This window comes from Cololabis saira, chromosome 24 (genome assembly GCF_033807715.1).
Source record: "Cololabis saira isolate AMF1-May2022 chromosome 24, fColSai1.1, whole genome shotgun sequence".
Taxonomy (NCBI): Eukaryota; Metazoa; Chordata; class Actinopteri; order Beloniformes; family Belonidae; genus Cololabis; species Cololabis saira.
In genome coordinates this window covers 7426648-7441419 of record NC_084610.1, presented here as the reverse complement: position 1 = coordinate 7441419, position 14772 = coordinate 7426648, and the positions used below count along the sequence as shown (strand labels likewise).

Below are 14772 nucleotides of genomic sequence, written 5' to 3'. Positions count from 1 at the left end.
CGCAGCAGGAAGTAGAGCTCTGCATCTCAGGAGAGCGAAGGGACTGATAGTGTACTCACCTCTAAATGAGTAAGACCAAAGGCCAGGCTATAATAGCCCTAATTACACTCTGGAAATTGCAGTCATTGTGCAGTAAATAAAAGAGGCAACAAGGTCAAAAGAATGTGCGGCAGCGACGGGGAAAAACCGGGACTGCAGGGCTGCAGCACTGAGCATGGAAACTCCATAAATCTAATTTTCTTTCAATTACACACACAAAAATTAGAGCAGGAGTGATACAAATAGATAAATAAATAAATAAATAAATAAAGAAAGCCCTCTGAGTTGAAATTGAAATGATGAAAGGACTATTATGAGGTCTGTGTTATATGGTCTGTGGGGGATATGAAGCTGCGTTGGTTATGAGCCAGTAAATAGACTCATCCCATTCAGAGCTCATTGACGCTGTGGCTTATCCGCACCAGTCTATTTACAGCATGTCAAATGCCTGAAGGCCCTTTGATTTCCCCTTGATGGGCTGGTTGGTAGGAAAGTGGATGCTAGAAAAGTTTGACAGATGCAAAAGGAAGATTGATGCTACTTCAAAGCTGCTTTGGAGGCTGTTTATTGGAGTGGGAGATAGCACTAGTTAAATCAACCATTTTTGAAGCTGTGACTGCAGGTAAATGATGTGTGTGCGTGAGGGAGAGTGATGTGAAGCAAAGGGAAGGAGCTGGGATGATATATAGTACAGAGAAATAAAGGATTAAAAGGATATTTCATCCTCTTTTCTTTTAAATGCAATCATTTACACCATTTTATCATAATTCTGGTGAGATGTGCCATGAATGGTTTATACCTAAACTTGCTTTAATAGCAAAACTATTTTCGCATTTACTGTGGTTCAGAAAATTGAAGACCTGCAGTCCATCATGGCCAGTGTACTTTTATCATGTCCTTGAGACGAGTCGAGTTTACTGACCTTTTCTCCTTTAAAACTGATTTTTGACACGTTTCTCTACGTCCGTTTAGATGCGACTTCAGAGACTTCTAGCATTCATTCTGGCACTTTGACATCTGTTTTGATGAGACGAGTAACTATGGCGATGGGAGGGTTGTTGCACACCAACGCAGCTGATTGAGCTCACACAAAAGCCCAACTAATCCCACGTATAAATCCAGAAGAGCTGAAGAGGTGACCAAGACATTGGACATAACTCCCACTAATAAGGATTGTGGGACAACTGGGAATTAACACAAACAAGCTTGGAATGCTAGCAAGGAAACTATGAATTATTACACGTTTCATGAAGACATGGTTACAAGGATGCATTTTTCATTCAAAAACACGTCTTTACTGGGCTCTGAGACGATAAGGCCAGAACTCACCTACAGTACAGAGCACCTGATAGGGCAATCCCACACATGTTATTGTGAAGGAGTGAAGGAGTGTTTACACTCCCCGAATCTCCAACTGTTCACATGAGAGTTAACCTGCGTTAGCTGCTGATGGTACATGTGATATCAGCTAAGATGTTGCCATCTGTGACATCCTCAAATAGCTTTCTGAAGAGCTAGTTCCAAACCCATTGTAAGATCTGCAGGGACGCCATAGAAGCACCAGGAACTGACTCCAAGAAAACCTGCTTAATCTTAACATGGAGATATGGACAGAACCAGCCTGGTATCCAGATGGAACATGAGCTACCTGTTTTAGCTGACCTCACCATAACCTACGACGCTCACTGGCCTCGCCTTACATTCATTGTCACCCTCAAGTCAGATTATTACTACCAAAATGACTCAAGGACAGGTATAGCCGAAATGATTACTGTTGGGGCTACTGCCCAGATTTTGAGATAATGTATCTAATAAAGTAAACCAAAATTAACTCCTAGTACAGGTATCGCTGATGGGAAATGTAGCTGCAGAGACAAAAAATGTTTTATGTATGAAGTTGTTCATTTCATCTCAGATGGAGATGGGTTAGCCCCAACTGGTTATTTGAGGGACTGCAATTTATCTTCTTTTAAAATCAGCTGTAGCCCCTTCAGCCAGGGATTAAAGCAAAAAAAAAATCCCAGGACGGAAAGTTTTCAGACCCCCCCCCCCGGTGGTTTAAATTTAGTCATTTCAACCATCAGGGGGAAGGATAGGTTAATATGTATGATGATAATAATTATAGATCTTTTCTGAAACACATAATTCAAGAGAGGACACAAGTATTGCATTACTGTAAACCAATCATTAGACCATACCTGTTACGTGTTGTAATCATATCCTTCTTTCTTTCCGTTGCGATTGAAAACATAAACTTATAATCCATTCCTGTGAGTTCATCTTTTAATCCAGTGGCAATATCCGTGCTAGTAGATACTTTTAATGTAATAATGACAGGGGGTTCTAAACGAGGCACTGCACTACAGACTCGCTACATAACTTTGAACAAAGCATCTGAAATTAAAATGCAGATATACAAGCTCACAGCGCGTCACATTCGTAATGCAACGTAGGCTTGTAGCTCCGCAGTGTTTACATTGCGGCACACCGACATGCGACAAGGTCTAGCGCTGAGTTATGGTTCTGCGTCACACCAACGCAGAGCACACGGCGCAGCCGCGACGCCGTCGTGAACCCTTTCGAGCTTCTCCGTCTCTCCATTTGGTCGCGGTGCAGTACCCCCCGCGACCGCTATTTAGCAATCTTTTTCTGAATGGTTTATCCGACTTTTTCCAGTCACAGTGAATCAAAGAGATAAGGACAACTATTGTGCAAAAAACCAAAATAAAAAAATCACACATAAACGAAGAAAAGAGCCTTGAAAGTTCACGACTGCTTCAAACCGGAAACCGGAAATGCGTTGCTCAAACTCAAACTCTCTTTATTTATATAGCACCAAATCATACAATATAATTGCAACACATGGTGCTTTACATGCAGAATAAAATAACAATCAAAAACACAATTGGTTGCTCCCAAGCGAACCAATCACAGCCCTCTCGGTCTGCGTGTGGTCTGCGTCGCTCGACGCTCAGTTACAATTTTCGGGAGGTGCACGTCAGTGACGGCGCAGGTGACGCCATTTTGACGCAGAAGCATTTTATTTTAGAGTTATTAGGTGTCAGGTTACTTGCATCTAAAACCAGAGGAGAACTTTACTGTGTGTGCACAGCCAACAGCTGATTGACTGCAGTGGGCGCCGTTCGACAAGTCACCGCGGCGCTACAGACACCCCGGTGTTCATATTTTTTGTCGGATTTGCGCTGATCTCATAAAAAAATATCCCAAAAAAATCCCCAGGACGGAAATCCGTACCCAGTACGGAGAACTTTAATCCCTGCCCTTCAGCACACCTACAGAATTAAATAGTAGGTGTAGTTACCAACATGCGCAAACAGCCATGTTGGTTAAAACAAAGCTCATTTACACCTACTGCTTTCCTTTTAACAACTGTTACTGTAGAAAACCCAGCATGTGGACTTCTGCGGAGCCTTTCAGTCCGAGCCATTTACCTGGTCAAATTGATGATGGCTGATAGCACAGATCAATCTGAGCAGTTTACCTGGTCAGATTGATCTGTGCTATCAGCCAACATAGCTGGGAGTACCGGCCACAGCTATTCACTGAATAAGTGCTTGGACAAGCTGGTTTTTCAGGGGCCAGCAAGGCAACAATAGGCCCTCTAATAGCTCCAGTTTGTCTCAGTTAAGACCAACATGCTCCCTGCTCCTTTCCTACAGCATTCACAAATACACACCTCTTCCGTCACATCTCTCTGCCTGTCGCTGTGTTGACCAAATAACTTCTCAGTCTCTCCGTTTGGTTTCTCTCCCAGTCTGTAATGCCCATTTTATTTTTATCTTTTTCTTCATTTTATCGCTTTGAGAAGGGTAAGCAATTCACCCTACAAAACACTGAATCCACTGATTGTTTCTCTCAATGAATCCTGTGTGGATGTGGGCAAGTAAGAGGAGGAAAATTATTATTTCCCTCATTGTGGAATGTGTGAAACACATGAAACATGATGGTAGATAACTCCAAAACATACTTACATACATAAAAACAAAATGACAGAACTAGCTTCATTGCCATGTACCCTGCATTGAATTTGATAATATGCAAATACATCAGTGATATCGGGTTTCATTTAGAAAATATTTATCTTTTAGATAAAAGCTGTTAGCAAAGAGTCCCCAAATGTACCATGTTTTACTGTCCGATCCTTCATCTTTAGTCCTAGCAGATGTTTGAAGTCTTATACATATAGATTGAACCATAAGCATCCAAAAAAAGCTTGTCTTCAGGACATAGTGAAGACATCATGTGATTGTTGAGCCAAGTAATGGACCTGTCAGTCTGACAAAAGATACCCATTACTGTCATTGTTTTTTGCAATGCATAGACCTGAAAACTAAAAACACCTCTTCAATATCTCAAATTGTAGTCTTTTTCTAAACCTAAACATGTGGTCTCTAAAACAAAGTTTAGACCCGAAATCTAAGAACAGCCGCCGAACCAGTTTACTGAACTAATGCCAAAGCGCAAAAATGTGCAGCTCCTCAAAGGGACCACCACAGGGCAGGCACCTGGAGTTAACTTTTACTGACAACCATGTTAAAACAATAGTTTCACATTTATTTGGAGGAATAATTTGCTTATTTAAATGAAAGGCTGTCTAGGTATGACAATCTTTGGTGCCTGCTGTGTGGAAAAAAACAGTAATTTCCAGCTCCCGTCCCTGTTGGAAAACTCTGTATCAATTATGGTATTGAGTCACATAACAACATGAGACTAGCTCATGAAGCTACAGCGCACAGTGAAAGATGGCAACTGAGGAAGAGAGCCTATAAAATTGCCTAAGAACTGCCTACCCAAAGCCCTAAAAAAAACCCTAAAAACAAAAGTTCCTCCGTGCTGCTTTAAAATGTGCAACTTTTGACAACTGTACATGTAGTGGATTTCTCTGCATCTCATCAGTTAAAGTTATTTCAAACAATTTCATACTCAGTTGTGGCTGTGATGAGAGCTACTGTACTTCACGCCTTTGGTGAACTTGACTCCAGAGGTGTAAATAAGTGATTTTCAGTTTTTATATAATCTGGCTTTGTTGTGTTATTATATAACAGTTCAGTATAGCTGCCCTGCTACCCCGAGGTTGGGCTGGACCCTTTCTGGTTGGCCAGCCGAGCTCTGTCAGAATCCCCTTCAAATTCGGCAGCTTAGTTTCAGATGTTGGTTCCATAGCTGTTCCAACAGCTTTTGTCAAAATAAAAGTTTGCATCGCTTAGCATGAGCTTAGTTAAAGGGGCATTTGGCATTATGGCATTTAATCCCTATTTTAAACAGGCCTTGAATGTCTTAAAAACAAGCTTTTGATCGTTTTTGCTAAGGAAATTAGAAATTCAACCTCTGAGCCATGTCTTTATTTTCCCCGTTTCTAACCTCCTTCTCTATGAGGGATTCTGAGTGGCCGGGGCTATGATAATGAGGCTCTGTGCTGATTGGCTGCCTGACGCGATGACGCGAATGGCGCAATACATTGCTACGAAAAAATGGCGGAAGGTCCGGCCAGCTGATTTAGGCGATGCGAGCTAGCGTCAGCGACAAAATCAATTCCATTGCTTTATTTTCTATTGGACTGTCCTAACTGGCCGCAGCGCTGCGCGACACGGCGCGACACGGTGCGCCGTTGTGAGCTGAACATTTGTCGGACGCGCTGCTTCTATTCTCTTCCTGCCGCTCGCATTGAAAGCCGGTTGAAAGCGCTGTAGGAAACAGCCATGGATGAGGAAACGGCTGATCCAATTAGTTGAAATGAGAAGTTATCTCTATGATTCCTCCTCATTTCACTACAAAAACCTCAATAAAGTGGCAGCTGCTGGAGGGAGATGGACAGAGAGCGTCCGATGTCACGCAGTGCGAAGCGATAGTCGGACGCTCGCATGCAGTTACACAGTTTTATAGTTGTGGCCATGGTTTGCATTTTGGTTACGTAACGAAAATCAGCAGAATCTTATTGGCTCGTAGATCCACATCACACCGGATGGATCATCCAAGCGGCTGTACAGACACTGCAGAATTTGGTTGCTTTCCTCCTTCTCTGAGTTGGCAGGCTGAGGGGAGAACACTTTATATATGATAAAGCAAGAAAAAACTTGTTTTTCATAATAGGTCCCCTTTAAGCTAAACTATCTAGTTTAAGGTATCTGGGGGAAAGTGGGTGCGTTACAACCAGCAGCCAGGCTTGTTCAGTCTACCCATCACCCCATTTTTCTGATTAACTCGGGTGGGGTGCAGTCAATTCTAACCAGACAGAGCCTATTAATATATGAAGAAATAACTTCTTTTTTTTTAAGCAACATGCAGCTTTGCAGATGAGGAGATTCACTGAATGTGAAACTATTCTGGGTTTGACATTGCAAGGAAACACTTACCTTTAAGCATCAAAGTATATGAAGTTTTATGGGTTTAATTTTCATGCCTCACTTTTTCAGAAGTTTTCACTGCTGCTATCTTCTGTATACATCAGATGTATTACACACACACTTTGCAGGGATATATGGTTTGTTGTAATTAATGCTGCACTGGAGGTGTGTCAGTGTCCTAATTGACTGAATCTATAAAACCAAACCCAAGTCTTGCTTTCCAGGAAAGGTGCCATTCCTGCATCGATTTTTCTTTTTCCTTTTTTCAAATAAAAGCCGTATTTTTCATTTCGTCTATGAAAGTAGCGACATGCAAATTACTTTATATTAGATCAGATTTCAGCACCAGCACAAATATCGCTCTCTATGAGGGGATAAACCAAACATGAATTGATGTTACAGATGGGAGATGGCCACAAAAATAATCAATAATTATGATTAAATGGATACTGTAAATACAAGTGCATTTGAAGCATGTTTACAACAAGCTTCTAGAAGTCTTGTAATGTAATCTGGTATGGATTACTGCTCACAAAGGTTTGAACCTCCACCGAGAGGCCACTGAGATGTCCGAGCGTATTAGGGAAAACAGGATAGGGAATTTTCATGCTGCATCTCGCAAACACAATAACTGGTGGATGCACACTAATTGACAGACTCCACAGTCTCTTTTTCCCCCCTCTTCACACCACATGGAAAACAATCCCCTTGAAAATCTCTGCAGTGTGAAGTAGGGGAAAAGTAGGACGCAGCAGTCGTGATAAGAGGAGGAAAGGAAAACAGACAAACCAATTACATGTTTCACTTGTGAAGAGAGGTAAGAATAAGAACCGTCTACTACATGTCACCACTTTGATGCGTGTCCCATTTTTTATTTTCTGGTCTTTCTGATGGAGGATAAAAAGGAATTCAAGCCTTAAAGTTTATTTCAAAGTAATAGGTCTATAGCTTTATGGACAGCTGTCTTTAAAGGACGTATCGACATGTAATCCTGGATATTTAGTTTGTTTTACACAATCAGAAGAGTCTGATAATTAGATGATGGGGCTCTGTGCCTATTTGTTTTGAGATGGATAACAGATTGTGCTTTTATTGGCGTCGAGCGGGCCTCTTTGATCTCGTTGATCTAGTGAGAGCAGTCTCTATAAGCTGCTGTGCATTAGCGGATGAGATCAGACTGCCTTCATCCACTTTTAGCTCGGCGGTCGATATGCTAACAAAAACACAACCCTCAAGCTCAGGTGTCAGTCACATATACGCCGACAGCATGGATCTGCAGCCACCCCCGTGGGGATAATTTGGCCTTTTCCATCACTTCTCCCGTTGCCGACCTTGGATGCAACAGCACACCTTTCGCCCGCTTCCCGGGTCCAGTTAAGTGGAAACTTGACATTGATTCTTCAGACATCAACGCTTGTGAAATAACGGTGTCCACATGAGTGGAGATGAACCAAAATATTCCAGAACCTTGCAGGAAAAACTACTCGACACACCCACATGTTTTCTTAACCTCTTAACCCCAGTTGTCACTCTGACTGCTGCTAAGAACAAACACAAAAAAAACGCCAGGTCCCCGTTTCTCAGCAACTACAAGGTCTACTTGGATATTTATTCCACTATAATAAAAGGTAACAGCTATAAGTTCATTGCAGAAGTGAAAAAGAAAATCTGATAAAATTATTGGTAAATAAAGATAAAACAGCACAGGTATAAGATTTCATTTTAAACTAATGAAAACGACACACTTTTTTGACTGAAAATTATTTGGTTTGGCTTTATTGTTGGTTGACATTTTGCCATATAAAATTAAAACAATAAATGACGTTGAGATTGAATTTCTGTCATCTGCTTTGTGATGCGTCTTTGCAGTGTTCAGCTGCCCTTCACATTTTCTTGTTGACAAGGGTGTTACCATGGGAACTTGTCGGTCGATATAGATGATCAACACCCTCAACTGAACCGTCAGAGCCAAACAAATTCAAATGTTTTCTCCACAATTCACTCATCTTAAAAGGGAAAACTACAAGGCGTCTGGAAACAGAGCCGTGTTTGGAGTCCAAGAGCCTTCGGGAATCGTTCTAACGAGACACCACAACACAGAGTTGATTGGTAAGAAAAAACTAGCTGTGCTCCAGAAAACGATTTACAATCACAAGAGACGATGTTTATATCCATTTACAGCTACATAGCTGTTGTACTTTTCCTGCTAGTTGAGGCAGTTTTTAAAGACGCATACTGTTGAAATGCGTGGAGTCTCAGCTTTCATCTGCTTTTGTAGTTCGTCTGAATTGCTCGATCCGTCATGACCTCATCCTTTTACTTCTTTTCAATCCGTGCTTTTGTATCTTTCAGTCTGGTATAGACACCTGGTGCACACTCAATACGAGCGAATGACCTCTCTCTAAAATATCTCCTTTTTCAACATCTTTACAGAAGACCATTACCAAGAAAAAAAAAGAAAAATCACAACCTAATCTTTTTAATTGAATTGCATCCGTGTGCATTCACAAACTTCCCGCATACAAAACTTTCCCCCGTGGTTCGAAGGATGCTCTGACCTCCAAAATATGAGAGTCCTCAGCAGAGAAAAGCACAACTGTGTCACAGCGTCCTCGATCAGTCAAAGGAGGTGACCAATAAACATGCAGCCTCCTCTCAGCGCAGCAGCCTCACCAGTCCCCGACTGCCAAGGAGAAAATCCATCTAAAAACTTGCTTATTCTATGTTTTGGGGAATGGAAGACCCTAAAGCAAGCAATCTGCAATTTGCAGTTAATGGACTAGAACATGTGAAACTGCTGGCATGTGCATTCAAATGAGGCTGCCATGCTCCGGATGAAGATTCTGCTTTCATGTGTGTTTTTAGCCATTTGAACTGACGTACAGATATTGTCTCATGAGGACACGTGAATAGATGTGCTCTTATATGTTCTTTGAGAGTAATTAATAATAGGTTTCTTCTAGTGATGCACCGAAATTAAAATTTGTGGCCGAAACCGAATCCGAAAATAATAATAAACACTTGGCCGAATACTGAACAATACCGAACATGGTTCTTCGCAGTTTTTCATTTATTTTGCCAATTTTTTCACCATTGCATAAATCAAATACATTTGATTTAGGCATGCTTTTAAAAGAAAAAAATATTTTACAATTACATTACAAGGTAGAAAACATTTGTTGAACATAAAAAACTGAACATTTTTTAATTTCACAGCATTTCTTAAATATTCCAGCAGACATTATACCAGCAAAGAACAATAACTTAAAATAAATAAATTAGCAAAATAAATTTTGTGGCCATCTTTGAGCTTACGTTGGGCTTAACTGACTGAACATTGTAACATAGGCCTTAAAACAATAAAAATGCATTAAAGCGCTCAGGGTTTTTTAACATTTCAAATGATAAATCAAACTTGTAGTGCTGAAAGACTTTGCAGATGTGCCCCCTCTAGATATTTGAGCAGAACATTCATTGCAAACAGCCATTCTGGTATTATTCTCTGCCACTCTAAAATACTTCCACACTGCTGACATGTTTGCACCGCACCACTCACCCCACGCTCTTCGCTGTTTGATTTCGTCTAAACGCACCTGTAATAGATTTATGTTGTTTTGGTTCCACCTGCTGGTGAATGTTAGGTAAAATTCTTATGTGGTTAGTTTTTGGTTGGCCAACTATTTATGTGGTGCGCAACAGTTACGGAGCGGCCAGACCATATTATATTACAACGCCGTTATTAATTGTTCGTTTTTTTTCCCACTTATTCCACCGAACACCGAAAGTGTTTTTTTGCCATTTTCGGCCGAACAATTTCGGTTACCGATCAATCTCGGTTACCGATCAATCGGTGCATCACTAGTTTCTTCACAGAAAAGCCACAATGATGGACTGAATGCGTTGGTGTACGCCAGTGAAGAGAGAGAATATTATAGCGGATCTTATACATTCCCAAGTTCAGCCTCTCCCTATTGGGAAACGGTTGTGTACATTTTTTTCCCTGTAAAACAACAAGATACAGGAGCTCAGAGTTCACATGAGCACAGCTGACAACCTGGACTCCACGCCTTCCCTCAGATCGGCTGTGTAAACCTTGGGCAGTAATTTTGACTCTTGTCCGCACTAATGAGCGTGGATGGTTGAGTCAGAGGTCACAGCTGAGGCTGGTTTTGCTACAAAGTTGAATTTCATGACATAATTGCCCTTTAATGATAGCACAACTTTAAATCAGCTGATTGGTCTGGATGAGGACGAGCCAGAGCTCAGGCCACGTGACTGAGTTGTAACGGCGCAAGAAGAAGATAGATAAAATGACAAAGTAACAGGCTTCCTACTCATCTGGTCCACTGGGACCCCATTACACTGTAATCCTGGATGTGGGCTCTGACATCTCCGCTACCGGGATACGTGGGTGGAAAGGAACAAGTGAACAAAGGACAATGCAGCTTGTAATCCTGTTAAAGGATTAAGGGCTCGACTACTCACACACACACACACATACACACACACACACACACACACACACACACACAGATGTGCACACGCACATACAAAACACATGAGCATTTTGTTTTGGGAGCATCCGTCTGACTTACACTTGTTCATTAACCCTTACACTCGGGCTTAATGCTATTACACAAATAACCTCCAAGTCCTGTAACCTTAAAACGACCGTAATCCTCAACCTCGGCACAAAGAAGCCAATTTTGAAGTGGTATCCAAGAAAAACTCCTGTGGCTTTTTTCTCTTCCCCTCTCTCTCTTTTATCCCCTTGGGATGTGACTACAGCCTCTTAAAATTAAAAAAAAAGGTTTGACATTGCAGGACAGAAAACATCTGGTCTCGACCAAGTCCTAAAACTCAACCCTCTAATATGAAGAGCTACAACTATCCACCAGTTTGACATTTCAACGGTAAGTGACAGGCAGAAGCGTGATAAAATAGATAGAAGATAGATAGTGAATCAATAAAAGTCATCTTATCCTAGTGGGCCTTACTATTAGGTAAATAAAACGTCAAATGAACAACATTACTTTCTCACTGTGACATTAAAAAGAAGAAAAACAGGCCAAAAAGAAAAGAAAATTGCAGGCAATACTAAGCACCCCCTTGTGGCTTCAACAGGATCTATAAATGGTGAGTTGCACACAGATGCAGCTTCTTAGCAGCATTTGATGAATTTTTCATGAGTGGGTGGGTGGACATGTATGGTGTTTGTGGTGTCTGAAGCAAGTATGTGTTAACACAATCCCCCAAGAGGAAAGACACTGCCAATGATTTTAGAGGGACAGCTGTTGCTGCCATCCATCTGAGAAAAAACCCCTAATTAAACATTTCACCAGCAATTGTAGCTAATCATACTAGAGTGGAACACATTGTTATCTGGTTTAACACATCCAAGACAGTTGGTCATCTTCCCTGGAGTTGACCAGCAATGTCACCCCAAGGTCAAGCTGTACAATGTTCAAAGAAATAATCCAAGAACTACATTTCACACTCTACAGGCTGCAACGTTCTTGACACTACAAGATCAAACCATTAGAATTATAGAACGATGTCTTCTGGACAGCCGAGACTAAATAGGAGACGTAGAGCCAAAACCTGTAGTACGACCAGAGGTGGGTAGAGTAGCCAAAAATTGTACTCAAGTAAAAGTACTGTTACTTCAGAATAATATGACTCAAGTAGAAGTAAAAAGTATTCATCCAAATAATTACTTGAGTAAAAGTAATAAAGTACTTGGTGAAAAAACTACTCAAGTACTGAGTAACTGTTGAGTAACATCAGATTTATTTTTTAACACAACCATTCAAACAGACAAAAGTACAAAATAATCATCTTCAGGCAAATTAAATCAATAAAATAAATTAAAATTAATAAAAAAAATAAAAGATAGCTTAAATTAAAATAATCTTAAAGTAAATTCAAGTACTTTAATAAATAATAAAATAAATAAAATAATAACAGAAAAAAAAAAATTAAGCACAAGTAGCACAAAATTTCAAGCCTTTGTACTTTTCTTTTTTAACCAGGCAGAACTAGAACAAGCCCATGAACTCAGAAACTCTGTGTGTGTTTGAGTCTGTGTATATGTGACAAAACATGCTAAAACAAACGTTTTTCCCAAAGAACCACTCAGGGACGTCGTAGGGATAAAAGAAAAGTAACAGCTCAACGTAGCCTAATGTAGCGGAGTAAGAGTAACAGTTTCTTCTTCACAAATCTACTCAAGTAAAAGTAAAAAGTATAGTGATTCAAAACCACTCCTAAAAGTACAAAATTCCCCAAAACTTACTCAAGTAAATGTAACGGAGTAAATGTAACTCGTTACTACCCACCTCTGAGTACGACGCTTGGTTACAACCAAACACGGCATATTGAGCACAAACACCTCACACCAAGTGTAAAGCACAGTGGTGGCAGAGTCATGCTTTGGGTTCGTCTGAGCCAAAGATGAACTCTTCTAGTTGTGTAACGTCACATTTAAGCACTTCTATTTGACAGCTCAAATTTCAGTAAAATTGGATCATGCAATGATGGTACATACACTTTTCTTGGACGGCAGCTCAGATTTTAAGAGACTGTATTTTAGGTCTTTAATCAGTTTCCTTGCAGGATATAACACCCAAAGATCAAAGATGCTCCAAGTGCACACACACCCACAGACTGAATACTTTCTGGACACACAAAACAAGCCCATATTCATCAGAAGAGTTGTAATATCTCCCAGTGATGGGGTCCTTGTTGATTGTCATGACATTCAGAATCAATGTGATTAGTTCAACAACGCAGAACCGGCTCCTGATGCCTGAAGCAACACATTTATCTTCCTTAAGGGATGCAAACCACAGATTGCTGCGTTATCGCCCCAAGTCAAACGCTAAAACTCTTTGTACCAGGTTTATGGTTTGCAAATGCGGATCAAAGTGCTTACATGAATTAGATTTCCACTTATTCAAGTTCTTAGTATATTAAATGGGCAGCTTATCAATGCAGCAGAGAGCACAGCAAACTATGAATTATTAAAAGGCTGTTTAGCCTCCATGTACACCCAATTTTGACTTGGGATATCAACAAAAATTTAGGTCACTGCAATCACCCAGAATTTTTAGGCTCATCATGTAGATTTCTTCTGAAGGTGATTGCTTTGTCCGTGTTTAAAAAGCTCTTGGAAACTTTTTTTTTTAAATTTAAATCTCATCTGCTGTTATTTTCTGCGTATCTTCCCTTTTGTTAGATTTTTCATAAGCAGCCACAATGTCAAGAAAAAAAACAACAAGAGCAAAGCTAATCAAGCAAATATTAGAAATTGTCAAAGCATAACTTCCAACAAGAAGCTGTTCAAATATTTAAATAAGAAAAAAAAAAAGACATGCCAACAAGCAGCCACACAGCAGTTAAACGTTTGTTTTCTTACCTATTGATGTCAGCAACAGAGGACATGTGAGACGATGCGTAGACATCAGATCGGTCACACGGGGAGCATGTAGGACGAGAAGAAAGCAAGCAGAGAAAAGCACATTAGCATATTTCTGAATATTTCAGGATTTCCGCTTCAAGAATAAAGTAGGTGCCGGAGCTAAAAGGAAGTGCAACATTAACAGTGGCAGCTCGGTTTGTGTCAGCGGCGATGACGGATGGAAATGGATGCACGCTGATGTTACAATGGCTGTGCGGATTATTGTGTCCAAGTCGGAGCTCTGATCGCTCCCCGACCATGAAACCATAGTAGATGGCTCAAAACGCAGCAAAGACCTGAATGCAGCTGCATTTTATGGTTCTATTTTGTTTCCAGAAGGATTTGCGTTGCTTAAATAAATACTTCTAAAAACTCTTTTAACACGTCTGTCTTTGTATTTTTCATACGGAGGCCTTGAAGACGGTTCTCTGCTAGAACAACCAACCTTTACTTCACTTATCTGTGATCAAGTTTCCTCAAAATGACATCAATCATGAGACAGAGTCAACATGCATTTCCCTCCAACACGCTCAAAGCACGAGCCGACACTGAACACAGCGTTATTGCGATCAGAAGAAATGAAATGTGCTCCATCACAAGTGCTTTATATTCCACATATGTAAGAATGATGAGGTCTGATCACCTTGTCAACATAAATCCAAGAAAACTCTTGACAAAACGGGCTTCTTATCACGATCTGGTGCTAAATTGACGTTAACATTTCATTGTCTCAATATCACACCTTAACAGATGCTGTCTTTTGATTAACATGGCAGGAAATTACATTAGAACAACGCAGGACTGATGGAACTAACAGGGAAAAGGAGAGGAACTGTCTTGGACTCTTTTTATGGCTTTATTTAAACTTTCAATCAGGATTCAAATGACTTCCAGTCAAAGAATAACCAT

At 40.5% G+C, this 14772-nt stretch overlaps 1 protein-coding gene across 5 annotated transcripts in view; it reads right to left on the bottom strand.

Moving 5' to 3' along the window:
* The window catches only part of LOC133425087 (neural cell adhesion molecule 2-like), a 436069-nt gene that overhangs the window by 235855 nt on the left and 185442 nt on the right, over positions 1 to 14772 (bottom strand). The window lies entirely within an intron of this gene.